Genomic DNA, 14,435 nt, shown 5'->3' with positions numbered 1-14,435 from the left:
ATGGTGAAATCTACTAAAGGCCTGTGTATCTGAATTATAGTCTTACTCTTTATCTGAATGATAGCCTTACTGTTACCAATATTAAAGAAATTAAGCAAATACTTCTACCAATATGTTTAGACCATAACAGCTGTGAAAGAATAGTGTTTGTAGGAAGAAATGTAAATTCTATTCATACAGGTTTAAAGAACCATTCAGACAATACTTCCTCTAATGAGTTCTGACAGCAGTTTAATGTAACTCTAATCCCATAACAACATGCATTTTACTGATTGCATTTCAATTTTGTTAGAATATTTTTGCATGAACAAGCAGTTATTCTAACAATATTAAACTCCCCAAACACACACAAAGTGTAAGGCCAAAACACTTGTTCCAACTAGTAAAAATTCTAGGCAACCAGTAGTTTTGTCTCAGAAACAGAATTAAGTAGCACTCATTAACTCCCAAAATTTCATAGACAGGAATGATTACATCAAATGACACAAAGTGGAGCATTCTTTCCTCTGGTCCAGTTTTAACCATCTGTCAGTGACATGGACATGCTAGAAAACCTACGCCCTTACAAAAGAGGACTTTAGATAACCATAGGCTGTGTATTTAACAGAAAATAAGATGCTACTCTTAACAGCCACAACAAAATTAAGTCCCTTGCAGAGCAAAGCAGTTTAATTTGAGACACATTTAAAACTAAATACATAGAACTAAGTTCTGCACATATTCCTTATGGTCACCATATTAATTTAATGTTATTTCATTACTTGAACCACTGTAGAACTTCCTTACACACGGAACGTGGCTCTTTAACACAAAACATGTATTAATTAGGGGGGGACTGTGTGTTGTGTGTGTTTGTGGGGTTTTGTTTTGTTGTGGGGTTTGTTTTGGTTTTGTTTCACTGTGGATTTTTTTGTTGGTTTTGTTTGATTGTTTTTAAACAGACTAACATATAGGTCACAGTTCATGCACAGGAGTATTATAAAAAGCACTTTAAACAGTGTTTTTAGAAAAGCATTTCAGTATTACTTTGAGATGTATTTTAGCTGTTGGAGAAGATGTATGGAGATCAGTTTATTATAATATACAGTAGTAGCACAGCAATTTTTATAGCATCCAATAAAGCAAGGAAAATGTATAGGAATTCTATGGGCATTTTAATGATTGTTAGATGTTTGGTACACATTTGCATCTACTTTTACGCAGAATCTCAAGTTATTCCTTGGTTTTGAACAGAAAGATTAACGGATACGTAAGGAATGTAAGTAAATCAGTTACAGGTAAAGTTATAAAGAAGTAAAATCCAGAGTTAAGAAAGATGACTTTCAGTCATTCTGTCTAACTTACACCGACCGTTGTGCCTGCAATCAAAAACAGTAGCACTGTTGTTGTATATTAAAGAATCACTGTTCACTGGTAGCTGAATTGGAAACTATTCCATTTCTGTTTTCACTTAATTGAAAATGGTCTGATCATTCCTAAGTAGCATCTGCTCAGGCCACAAACTTATGTTTAGAGAACCTTAAATAAAAGAAATGAAACCACTAAAATTACTGTTCAAGCACTGTGCCATAAAGCATTACTGCATGCAGGATAAACTCACTTAAACATTGCCCATATTAATAAGTTACACCATTTACAAAACAATAGAACCTGATTAATTATAATACTCATTTGCCTCTGCTAGTGATACACCTGGCATGAATATCTCTTACAGGTGTATTTCATGCACAGATCACATTGATGATTGTCCTGGTGTAGCTAGGATAGGGTTAAATTTCCCCAGCAGTGGGGGGGAAGCTCTAGCTGGGTTATTCAATACCATGCTGATGTCATGTGCGGGCACCCAAGCATGGGAGCATTGGTTAACGCATGTGTTATGTGATTCCTCTGCTCTCACTGCTGTATCAGTAGATACCTTGCTCTGTTCATTGTTATTACTGTTATTGTTGTTGTTTGTTGTGTTGCTGTTGCACTGTTGTATTAAACCTCTCCTTATCTCAGCCCCAGGGCTTTGTATTTCACTCCCTTTGTGGGGGGAGGGGCAGCGGCCGTGTGGTCTCAGACCCCGGCAGGACCTAAACCACCACAATGATGTATATGGTAAAATACAGCAGTTCAGGGAAATATATAAAGCAAACACCGCATAGTACTATGTTTCTTGGAAAAGTTCAAGCCTCACAAAATATCTAATATGGTTCAATTTTAAGTACATGGAGTTCCCAAGACAATGCAAGAAAGCAATGACAAACGTTAATTTTTTCCATAACGTTCTAAGATAAACATTCTGACAAATTTCTATTCAACATTTTTCAGAGACACTATTAGATTATCCCATAAATTATGTTTACATGCAGAGTACATACTCCAGAATACAACCCTAGAATACTGCGCATAGTGATAGCAATGTAGAGCTAAGACTGAGAAATGTGTATCTTTTTTATTTCTCACTTATCTTACACAAAAAGAAAATTAAAGTTTTAAGTAAAATGTCCAAATAACACATTCTCCAATTATTGACGAAACTAACTTCTTTATTTCATTCTGCATTTGCAAAAGCAGTACATTTCAGGGTTGGGAGGGAGAATGTGCTCATGAAATTAATTGTCTTTATGTACTGATATTAAAAGTCTTTGCCACAATTATGTTACAAAACAGTTTTGTTATAGAATAATAGAATTTTTTGTATTATGGCTGGCATTAAGGCTATAGCCATCTCCTTAAACCCCAAACAGATTATGTTCAGATGAAATGCATGCATGCATTAATAACACACTTTGCACAAAGGAATGTGGATAAAAAACCCCCAGTTTTTCCCAAATTGTTACTTGCTGCCATACTATTTTTCAGCTCACAAACATAACAGGACACTATTAGTTTCCCAGCTATTAGTTTCAGTAATTTTGTTTAAAAATTAAAGTTCTGTGTGACTGGGTTGGAAATCAGAAATGTGCCTAATGTCCTAAGCAGTCAATAATTCTAAGCAAGTGGATACTACAATCAATTCCAGTATTAGGTACAAAAGCAAAACCAGCTTACAGACAGCATATAACTGACAGGTTTCAATACCACTGGTAGTTAAACAGAAATCTTGCCACTGTTAATCAAGAAGCTCCTCTGTCTCTTGTTAAATTCCTCCTTCCATTTGTCACTGTACTCTGCAGAAAACAAGACATGCTGCTTTGCATAAAACAGTTTCAGTGTACAGTGTATCATCTCAAATACATATCTTGGATTTTTGTTTTTACAGATAATGTATAAAAGTGAACAATTTTGATGTACTTCAGCCACTCTATACCTGTATGTATACTCATTTTAAACAGATTCAGAAATTAATCTAAACATACATGCTTTAAAGACATAATAATTTGTCAAATGTCTACAAGATCATTTAAATTAGAGAAATAACATCATGCTCTCCTGAGAAAGATTTTAAAATTCTATCTCTTTGTAAGAAAATTATTTCAATCTGACCCCCCATTACCTAAGTATCTAAAACAGCCCAGGTCATCTCTGGTCTCCCATTCTAGTGTAGCAAATTCTGAGGACATTTTTTCCAATTACCTTATTTGTGCCCTAAACTGGGACACATGCCCAAGTATAATTTAACTATGGAAAAGGTACTTTATGTTCACTCTTCCTGACTAGCAAGTTTGAAGCAGGTGATGCTGTTTCACATATCAAATTTTTACTTATGTCTTTTTCAATCACTGAGGAAATTATAAATTTTATCGTGATGTGTTAAGTGCGGTATACTCAGAGAAAAACAGAATACTCCTTGGATATTTGACAATCAGTTTATTCATCTAATTACTGAGGTAGCACAGGCATGCTGTTAACTCTTCAAGATTTTATAAGAGCTAAAATCACTAGATGGATCCAGCCCCCTCCCTCTTTTCCTGTGACTATAAATTTTACTTCTTTTCTTATTTACTTTCACCATTGAAAAAAGGTCCATTTAAAAAGTGAGCTTACTCACCAGGTGGGTCTCCCAGACATACACAGTTCTAGCTGTAAAGCCACACAGAAGCCTGTTAAGCGGCCTGCTGCCAAGGACTGGCTTTAGATCTATTTATAGCATAAACATGGTGAAGGCCAGATAAGTCTTATTAGCCTGTTTAACAGTTATTTGAAGATTTGTTTATTTAAGATTAAATAAATTAAAAATAACTGCATAAGCCTCAATTTCTTCAAAACATTTTAAAGCTCAAGCAACACCCTATTAAGTTGGTTATCAACACTACTCCTGAAAGCCCTTCACACATTTAGTAACTCCAGAGTATGTTACATTAAAGGATGTAATGAATTCAAACAAACCCAACAATCACAGCAAACAAGCCATTCATTACATCACCTTCTAGTAAAAGCCTGTGTATGCATAGTAAATCAGCAAGACAATTTCAAGAACTAATACCTTTTTGTAACTGGATTTAAATCAGCTAATTTTGGACTTTGGTCCTGGGTCTCAGTAACAGAAGAGGGGCTTAAAATCACAGAGCCATGTGGCTAAAATAGAGATGAGTAAACATTACTGCTGCACAGATGTCATTGCAGGCAAAGATGCAGCTCAGAAAAAGAATAAACTGATGAAAAGACTAAAAAAAAAAAAAGAATCTGGACTCAAGAGTATGCAGTGGGGTGAGAAGGAAGATACTTGAAGAGCATGCCAAAAAAAAGCAAAGAAAGCTCTATTAGAATCACTCATGGCCACATTAGTGTAAATCAAATTAAGAAACAACTTCCTCTCAGGAAACACAAATTCTTGATTCACAATTAAGAAAGCAAAAGAAAAAAAAAAGAAAAAGAAAAGAACAAGCAGAACTGACTATTTATGAACTGCAAGCAGCTGGGCACATTTTGTTACAGGAAATAAAACAATTAATGATGACTCGAGTTTACTATGTCTCACTTTCAATGTGAGGTGTATCTTAGTATAACATCCCACTGGTTTAACATTTCTGTTTAAATTCCACTATCATTTGAAGGGGAGGAAAGGGGAAATCTACTTCATAATTAAACAAAGTTAAATAATGGTTCTAAGTTAAGCTCATTTTTTCCACTCCTGTGCAGAAGCATATTCACTTCTGGTTTGGTAAAGATGGTCCAATGACCTAGTCAAATGTCTACATTAATTCAGTGGAGACCGAAGGGGTAAAAAAGAACACCTTGTACCCAGGCGTTTTACCTACTGTTATTACCTCCCTTTGCTATACAAGTCCACATGGAAAATCTATGAGGAACATGCACGTTCATTCATGCTTCAGTGACAGAGGCAGTGAAAGACCACCTTTGAAAAATATTTCGCTTCTTCCTTCTGTTTACAATGCAAAATGAAAGGAGGCTGTGAAGCCACTAAAATTTTAACAATGATCAGGTTTGAAGAACATAACTTCATGCAAACCTTATCCATGCTCACAACTTCTGTTCTTGCAAACATTAACTGCAATGTGGTGTTTAGAAGGGAGAAAATATGAGGATCCTTCTTAGCTGATGCGCTATTGTCTTATACCCTTTTAAAGAATGATTTACTTCAGTTCTGTTACTAGCTTTACAGAGCTGAACACAATAGCACCACACTGTGGGAGAAAGCATCGTCATATATACATAGTGAATGATGCAGCAATCAAGACTTGAGGCATCATAAGAAATGGTTCCAAATGGTTTGGAAGTAGTGTGTGCCCCCCAGGTTTAGGAGGATACCAGATCTGGAATGCTGTCTGGTAACTTTCAGTACTAAATGAAAGATCCCACTTAAGATGACAAACTTAAAGGTATATTACAGCCAGACTTTCAACATATTTCTGATCACAGCAAACCTGAGCATGTAGAACTGTGCACCCCATTCCCACTATTTTTATAAACTGCAAGATATTGAATATAGTATCAGAGGCCATTCCACTCCCAGAAACATCAAAAGCAACCGTGACATGCAAACCTGGGTTGGATCCAATTAAACACTCAAACCTTCCAGCCTCCTGCTGAGGAAACTTGCTGCAGAGGTTGTAAAAAACATGAGATGTATCATCTATTTCTCTAAATCACATACGCAGAGAATGGTTGAGGTTGGAAGGGACCTCTGGAGGTCATCTGGTCCAAGCCCCCTGCTCAAGCAGGGCCACCTAGAACAAGATACTGCGGACCATCAGCTTTTAAATATCTCCAAGGATGGATACTCCACAAACTCTCTTGAGTAATTTGTGCCAGTGCTCAGTCATCCTCACAGTAAAAAAAAAAAAAAAAAATCACCTGTTTCCTGTTGTTCAGACAGAGCCTCCTGTGTTACAGTTTATGCACATTGTCCCTCTCACCTCCCTCCACCTGCTGGTAACACTCCTCCTAAGGCAGCCCAGGATACCATTAGCCCTTCTTTGCTGCAAGGGTACATTGCTGCCTCATGTTCAACTCTGTGTCCACCAAGACCCCCACAGGGCCTGTTCTGCAAAGATGCTTTCCAGCTGGTCAGCCCCCTGCATGTACTGGTGCATGGGGTTGTTTCTTCCCACCTGCAGGACTTTGCACACTTCCCATTGTTGAGCGGCATGAGGTTCCTGTCAGCCCATTTTTCCAGCCTGTTGAGGTCCCTGTGGATGGCACCATGACCCTCTGGTTTATCAGCCACTCCTCCCAGGTTGGTGTCATCTGTGACTTTGCTGAGGGTACGTTCTGTCCCATTGCCCAGATCACTGGTGAAGATGTTGAAGATAATTGGACCCAGTATTGATACCTGGGATACAATAGTAGTTACTGGCCTTCAACTAGACTTCAGGCCATTGATGAGCATCCTCTGGGCTCAGCTGTTCAGTCACTTTTCAATCTACCTGTCTGCTCATCCATCCCATACTCTATCAGCCTCTCTATGAGAATCTTATGGGAAACAAGAGTCAAAGACCTTCCTGAAGTCTAGACAGACAATATCCCTTAATCTACCATGATTTTTTTTTTCATAGGGAAAAAAAAAAGAAAGATGGAGATGTGCCAACTGCAAGTAGGGACCAAAGGTCCTTGGAAAAAAACTGACAAATTGAACATCCCATTTCAAACATTTGGCCTATGAGGACAAGCTGAGGAAAATTAGCTTGTATAGCCTAGAGAAGAGAAAGCATAACAGGGTAATAGTCTTTCAACACCTAAGAGGTTATCAAGAAGATAGAGCCAAGCTCTTTGCCAAGGTATACAGTGGAAGAATGTGCCACAACAGTCATAGAGAGAAATAGGGAAGATTCCAGTTGGATATAAGAAAAACAGTTTTCCCTAGTAAAATAATTAAACACTGGAACAGGGTACCCAGAGAAATTATGGCTCTCCATCTTTTCTAGACCCAACTGGACAAAGCCTTGAGCAATCTGCTTTGAGCAGATCAGACTGAAGACCTCTCAAGGGCCCTTTAATCTGAAATATTCTAAGAAAGCAATTTTACTTTATGTTTGCAGTGGCCTAAGAACATACATGTAGTGAGCATGCACAGCATAACTCATTCTTTCCCAAAACCTCATTCACTTATCTGAGTCTTCAGGTTTTTTGTTTGTTTTGCCAAAGGAACAATGCAACACAGATCTTATTTATCCATCCTGCTGCCTCTGGACTGATGGGTCACCACATGGGAAAGAAAACTGCCACAGCAACAAAGGCTTAAAGCAATATTCTTCATCTTCACCCATAAATCTTCAGACATTCAAACAGGCCAGCAGCAAGAGAGTTTATACTGCATTCATACTATATAATACATTAAGCATCTCCAGTCTCATCAGTCCGAGGCAGAGAGTTGACAACCACCTGCTTTTTTCCAGCAGCATAAAGGACAGAAAAAAATCTGTGGGGAGGAGGGACAGAGCACCATTTCCTATTGGTAACTGAATATAAACAACTGATTGACACAGAAACCCATCCTCTGACTACATCCATATGCTGGAATCTTCTTTTTCAGTGACAGATAAGACCATCACGCAATTCTAGAGAGACATGAAAAGCTGAGTGGCAACACAGTATATCTTGCATATTTTTAATAAGGAAATGTAAAAATTACAATGCCTGATTTCTGTTAAGCCAGTATACAAAAATACTATATGAGCAATGGCTAAATTTTTTATTGTATCTATACAGAAGATTTTTTTACAGAAAAGCAGCGCTTAAGTAGAAGGTAATTTCCAGATTTATACTTGTAAAATGGGTATTTTTAAATGGCAACATCCTTCTAAGATTCTTTAATCAAGTGCTCGCTCTTTGTAACATGCCATCAACAGCAGCGCTGCAAGCTGAATTCTATCCATTGGTAACCTTGTATAATCCTACCATTACTCAAGAAGACTGCAAGGATATGATATAGGAAATCATTGCCAGTTTAACAACCATATGCTGACTTCCATGCAATTCATTCAAGTCTAGAGGGTAGATTTAAAAAGCCAGTCTGGTTATAGTATTCACACTGCACATCACAGAAAAGGTGGAAAGAGTCACACTTGCTAATTCGTCCTGGCTAATTTTAAGTTTGCAATACTAACAGGATTCTTTTTGGGTTTTTTCTTAAACCAATGACTTATATGCATCATGTGGAAATGTTAACGAAGAACAAAATATAAAGAATCTCAAGAAGGAGAAACTTAATTCTTTCAGAAGAAAAACAATAGAATTACCAGTATGTGGCTAAAAGAAATTCACAGGACTCAGAAGCATAATGTTAACATGGAATATATTGAGCACTCAGCTTTAGGGGACTAAAAAAACCACCAACCTACAAAAAACCCCAAAATGCCAAAAAACCAAACCAAACAAACAAACACCAAACAAAATGTCTGCTGTGACATCAAGATTTAAAAAAAGTCTGACTATCCGAAGGTAAAAAGTCTTCCATTTTCTGAGTTGTCTAAAATTAATAGGTCTGTCAATTGGCAGCGAGTCACCAAATACATCGATAATATTTTTAATATATTGAAAGTCTGCACAAACTTTGCCTAATGTTATAGTGTTGTATTAAAAAAAACAAATAACTTTTACTAAATTGTGAATTTGTACGTATTCACAAGATAGCTGCAGTAAGACACATGCATACAGGATCAGAGAATCCAACTGGCACAGAGCTGTCAAACCTAGCTATAACCAACTATTTTCTCTGTCAGAGTTGAAGCATGCTTTCATCCCTCACCTTGGCTGTGCGTGCAATTGTTCCCTAACCTGATTTCGTCTGAATGAGCTAGGTTAGCAAGACATAACATCTGAAACATTTAAATTAACCCAGTTCATTTAAAATGAAAGAAGCTGTGCTACACGCACTGGGGACAAGGGGGAAAAAAGAGCAAGAATGAAGATTCAGAAGGAGTCATTTAATCAGTTAAAATATAGGATTAAGAAACAGAGAGAATATAACTTGAGATGGCTGACAAAAGTCAACTGTTACCATGCTCGATTATCCCCTAATTCAGCTTAGTATAGTTTCTGAATTCAACGTTTTGGTTCATAGCTTACTTGAACGTATGAATAACCACTACTCTGTTTGCTCATGTGGCTAAATGGCACACAAATAAAGGAATAAATCACTGCAATTAATAAACATTCTACTTAAAAGCCACCAATAGTGGAGGAAGAATTGATGACAATAACCTTGTCAAATATTCTATCCCTACTCATGAAACAATCTTTACGCCCTTCTGCCTACTCCACTTTGCTAAAATGGTGTCTCTCACATCTGATTATCACCTCACTAATCCTAATCTTGTCTTTCTTGATTCTGACCTCACTTCCATTCTTCTTCCCCCAGACCTTCTCAGGCACCAGCTGTTGCTTTGCCACAAGCTTTAGCTCAGCTGGGATGTTTTTCCTCTCACCATTACAAACATTCTGTTATTAACTTGTTATTACTTTTTACTTTTCCTTTTCCCTCCCTCAACCCATTTTCTCTGTCCTTGCAGGCTGGCAATCAAAATCCTCCTCCTCTGGTTGGTTATTCAATTTAATTTTTCAAACACAGTTCCTTATTCTTTCCTTCCTATCAACCTACTCTACTCATCCTTTTCCTTCCCTCTTCTTCCCACATTCACTCCTGGTAGGAATCTTCCCTCAGCAGCTTCCAATTCCAACTTCTGTTCCCCCTTTCTCATACTGAAGCAACTGCAAAAGCACTCCTGAGCAGAACTGGGGTGGAGCATGTTCCACTTAAAAACCAAGCTTCCAAATCCACTTGGCCAGGATTTCAATGATTCCTGCAGCCTCCCCTTCAGGAACAAAAAAAGGGCATAACATTGAGAAGTTATGCATTTATTTTAAACTATGATTATTTAGTTTTTAAACAAAATGTATACATTTTCACAGATTGTTATAGGAGCTCTAAAATTTGAGGTCCTTCACTTACCAAACACACATAAATAACGAATTAGTCGTATATTTAAGAGTTGTTATGAGAACACTTAGATTTATTATTTTTCTGATGTATTAACCTTATATGTACCAATGACTGCTTTTCCATAAGTTTTCCCATTAAATGTTGTAATTCTGTAATTCTTAACGAGAAAATGAGCTGGTTTTTACACTTTAAATTACCTTTCATTCTCTAGAACATATTTGCTTGTTCTTTTCTACAGTCTTCATTTCTTTGTATTTATCCTCCTTTCAGAAGTTTTCTATGTTGAATCTAGAATGCAACTATAATCAATTTCACAGAATTCTGAGAACTTAAGAAGTTAATTTCATTTAAATATTGACATCTATTCTATATCTTCCTTTTCCTAAGATTTCTTCTGAAGTTGTCTTTAAGACTATTAATGAAGCTTTTCAATTTTTATCTTTACTACTTTCATTATGATGTACCTTATGTCTTTTTATATGAGCTATAAATAGTGTTTTCTATTACTGCATACAAGACAGCTCACCTGAAAAACTGATTAAACCAGTCTGACTCTCCAAAGGGAAAAAACCCCCAAACAAACAAAACACCAAGCCAAAAACCAGCATTAATGAGCTGAACTGTACACAAACAGCCAGAAGCAGCAGATGACACTTCTATGGATATACTGAAATACTAGATGGCTCTAACACTTCTGCTCCAAAGACTTAGGTATTCTTCACTACAGCAGCACTGAACAAGATGAATACACAGCATTAGAGGCTCCAACCTGTACAGTGCAGTTCCCTTCACAGGCAAGAATACAATCTAAATTTCCTACTACCTGTAGCCCTGTAATAGTGTATTCCAGGATAGAGTCACCCAGCTAGAACTGCAGGACTGTAGAGCTCCACATAGTGCCCAGGACACTCAGTCAAACTCAGGTCTCCAACAGGCAGGGCTGGTGCACTAACCATGCACTGGACAAAAGGAAATTGCTTCCTACACTCCCTCCCTGTCCCCCCTCCCCCAGTTTTGATCAAAAGTAACCACGCTTGATGAGCTCTGCACCGAGTTCAAGATATTCTAAAATGGCCAGACTTGACCTGAGAAAGCTTATATGTCAAAACATTCAAGGGTTGAGGAAAAGTTTTGCACTGTCGCCTTCACTACTGCAACATAATGGAGCTCAAACCAATCCTAAGTAACTACCTCAGCAGATCAGATTTGAGCATGAGTTTGTAGACTTTGCTGAAGCACACTGCTAATTTATTGCTCAAACATGTAAATATCAATTATTTTCAACACCATGTGAAATTAACATACATATGAAGCTTTCAATAAATTAATAACAACAAAATAATACTAAAAAGTGAACCACAGCCTACAACTGAGGTTCTGCTAGGCTTCTGAAAGTAGAATCTGGGCAAAATCCTTGGTCTAAATGTAGCCCTGATTCAACTCTGTTTAACACACAGATGTAGATTTTTTTCCTGGACAGTTTTATTCAAGCAGAGACTGGAACTGACCAACAACTTTAGAAAGTACATTACAGGATTAGTCCTGTACTAGCTACTTCTGTGGGGAAAAAAATTTAAATGACACTTTAGAAATATTAAGCAGTTGTTTTTGTTGTTTTGGGTTGGGTTTTTTTTTTTTTTGGTTTTGTTTTGGTTTTTTTTAATGTAGAACTTCATCACTAGAAACTGCACATTTACTCTTATCAGGACAAAAAGCCCAATGATGAACCCAATGCCATCAAACCACAGGTAAGTTTGTCACAATATAAAACCTCAAACTTTTAATTTGCTTTTATACCCTATAACCCATAAGAGATATGAATATGTTTCAAGAACATCTGCACTGGGGATATTTGGAAGAACATAACCATTTCATTCATCTTAAAGCAGCAATGGCAAAATACTAATTAAGATAAAACTCAGCATCTCAGTATGATTGATAGGTACAAAAAAAGCAAAAATTACATCTTTTGACTGGATAGAACAGCATGAAAGAATTTCAGCAGGTAGTTTTCTCTGAATACAGATTACTTTTCTTATGTAAGGTATCTGACAGTCTTCAGTCTTCGTTGAGACCTTCAGACAAGTTGGGGTGAGGATAGGGGAAGTCACAGAAATGGACTTAAAACAAATTCCCGCATAACATCCAGTTACGTTTTGAATAAAAGAAAGTTTGGAGACGCTACAGTAAGTGCATCTACTGGCCCAAGTTTAGATGCAGACAAGGCTCAGTCTTGGCAATGAGTAAGTGACAAAGAGAACTGAAGCATGCATCCTGATGGGTGGTGAAAGCCTTCTGTAGACATGGTAGCAGATCTGACATAGCCTTCTGCAGAGATGTAACTTCAATACAGCTACAACAGGTAGAAAAAATTTCAAGGCTGTACTGCGGGAACCTTCACAGCTGAAGTAATGCAAACACATACTACAAATCAATCAAAGCCTCCTTCCTCATTTTTAAGTTAAAGTGCAACTGAAAGAACTAAAGCAACCATCTGCACACCTCTTGAGATTCAAAATCTTGCTTTTTTTCTCCCCTCTGGGTGCAGACTTGGAATGCAGAATAAACGCAGTCTCCTCTATACCTAGGGTATTTTCCCTCTGAATACAAAAAAGGTGATCCTCCCCTGTTATGGAAATCTTACACAACACCAACTGCTACAGCTGAAACCAGATCCTACTATGGCCAAAACCATGAAAAGAGTACTCTAAGACATCTAGAAATCATTTTACATAGTTCATGGATGTCATCATTCAACCGTATGTCTAGGGTAGCAGCATTTTTTCCTAATGGCTGAGGCACACTTTCAAAACTATCTATTTCCAGTTGATTGCTCATTTCCTATCTTAAGGAGAAAGGACTCCCTTCATAAGGTTAGAAAACTCCATCTTTACAGTCTTTCTGCAAGAATCTACCCCCAACAACGCTTTAAAACCATTACTTTATTATTGAGAGTCTAGTTTGAATGTGGTTTCAAATACAAGCTGGAGGACAATTATACCAAACTAAAAGAAGTTTTTTAAAAATATGTATATTCAAAACTTCTAATGATCTTCTGGTCCTCCTCTTTCTGGGCTTTTTTGGAACCTTCAAGGAAGGTGCTGGCCTGGTTCTCAACAAAATAGTTTCTGCACATGGGATACTCAAGGGATAGATAAATCTCTTTACTATATGACACTCCTCTGTGACAAACTAGGCTCCAAATATCACACATTCCATGCATCGCTAAGGTAGTGTCACTGAAAGGGAGTCAACACCAAAAGCCCCCTCCCTCACTAAGGTTTTCCAGCATGTGACAACCACATGTTGGAAGCAGAAGATTTTCTGAGAAGTATTTGCCGAAGAGGTAAGAAAAATTGATATCATCTGTACTTTCCTTCTAAAAACAAAGACATGTAATCTTCTGATAACCTGGTTTCCTGGGCTAACTGTTTTCATGGCTGTTCACACAGCAATTTGCTTTCTGGTGCTCCTATCCAGGTAAGGATGAAGGTTTTAAGAGTAATTGTTCTGTAGTTGAAAAACTGGCCAAAATTCCTGACGAGAATGACTCAGTGGGAAACTTATGAAAGGGGAGGGGGCAGAGACAGACACTTTTTAATCCTGATTACTTTTTTCAGTCTAGTTTAGGCCCCAAAACAGTAAGAACATGAACAAAAATGACAAGGAGGGGGGGAACACATCTGAAGGAGCACTGCTTGACAGATTTTTTTATTTTTTTTTTTTATAACTTAACTATATACATTTTACTATGAAATGTAAAAATCTATGAAAGTGAACATTTACACAGAAGCAATTCTCTGGACAAGATGAAGATGAATTTGATCTGCAATATTAATATTGTGAACATTTTCTGCTATTTGCTGTCAACTTCCTCACAAGGAAATAATTCCCATTTTACAGAATTATCTATGTGAATCTGTAGGACTTTCATCTACTACATAAATATTACAAACTGTTTACGTAGACCAATGTGGACTATAATTTAAATAAACTGTTTTTATGACAACTGTCTGACTACAGTTAGAATCTTCTACTACTAGACATATTTTCTCAAGAACGTAAATCAAGAAAACATTTTAACTGATGAAAGAGCATATGCTAA

General features: G+C 37.1%; 1 protein-coding gene across 16 annotated transcripts in view; it reads right to left on the bottom strand.

Moving 5' to 3' along the window:
- Positions 1-14,435, bottom strand: part of CASK (calcium/calmodulin dependent serine protein kinase) — a 225,864-nt gene that overhangs the window by 198,063 nt on the left and 13,366 nt on the right. The window contains exon 1 of one of the 16 annotated variants that reach the window (XM_074814544.1): positions 3,037-3,093. The exons of the other annotated variants lie outside the window; for them this stretch is intronic. The gene's annotated coding sequence lies outside the window, so the exon portion shown is untranslated. Of the gene's footprint in view, positions 1-3,036; positions 3,094-14,435 lie in introns of those variants that run through there. 16 annotated transcript variants of the gene reach the window in all.

This window comes from Strix aluco, chromosome 2, assembly GCF_031877795.1.
Source record: "Strix aluco isolate bStrAlu1 chromosome 2, bStrAlu1.hap1, whole genome shotgun sequence".
NCBI classification, from domain to species: domain Eukaryota; kingdom Metazoa; phylum Chordata; class Aves; order Strigiformes; family Strigidae; genus Strix; species Strix aluco.
Note: the sequence above shows the minus strand (reverse complement) of the source record. Positions and strands in the feature narration are given on the sequence as shown.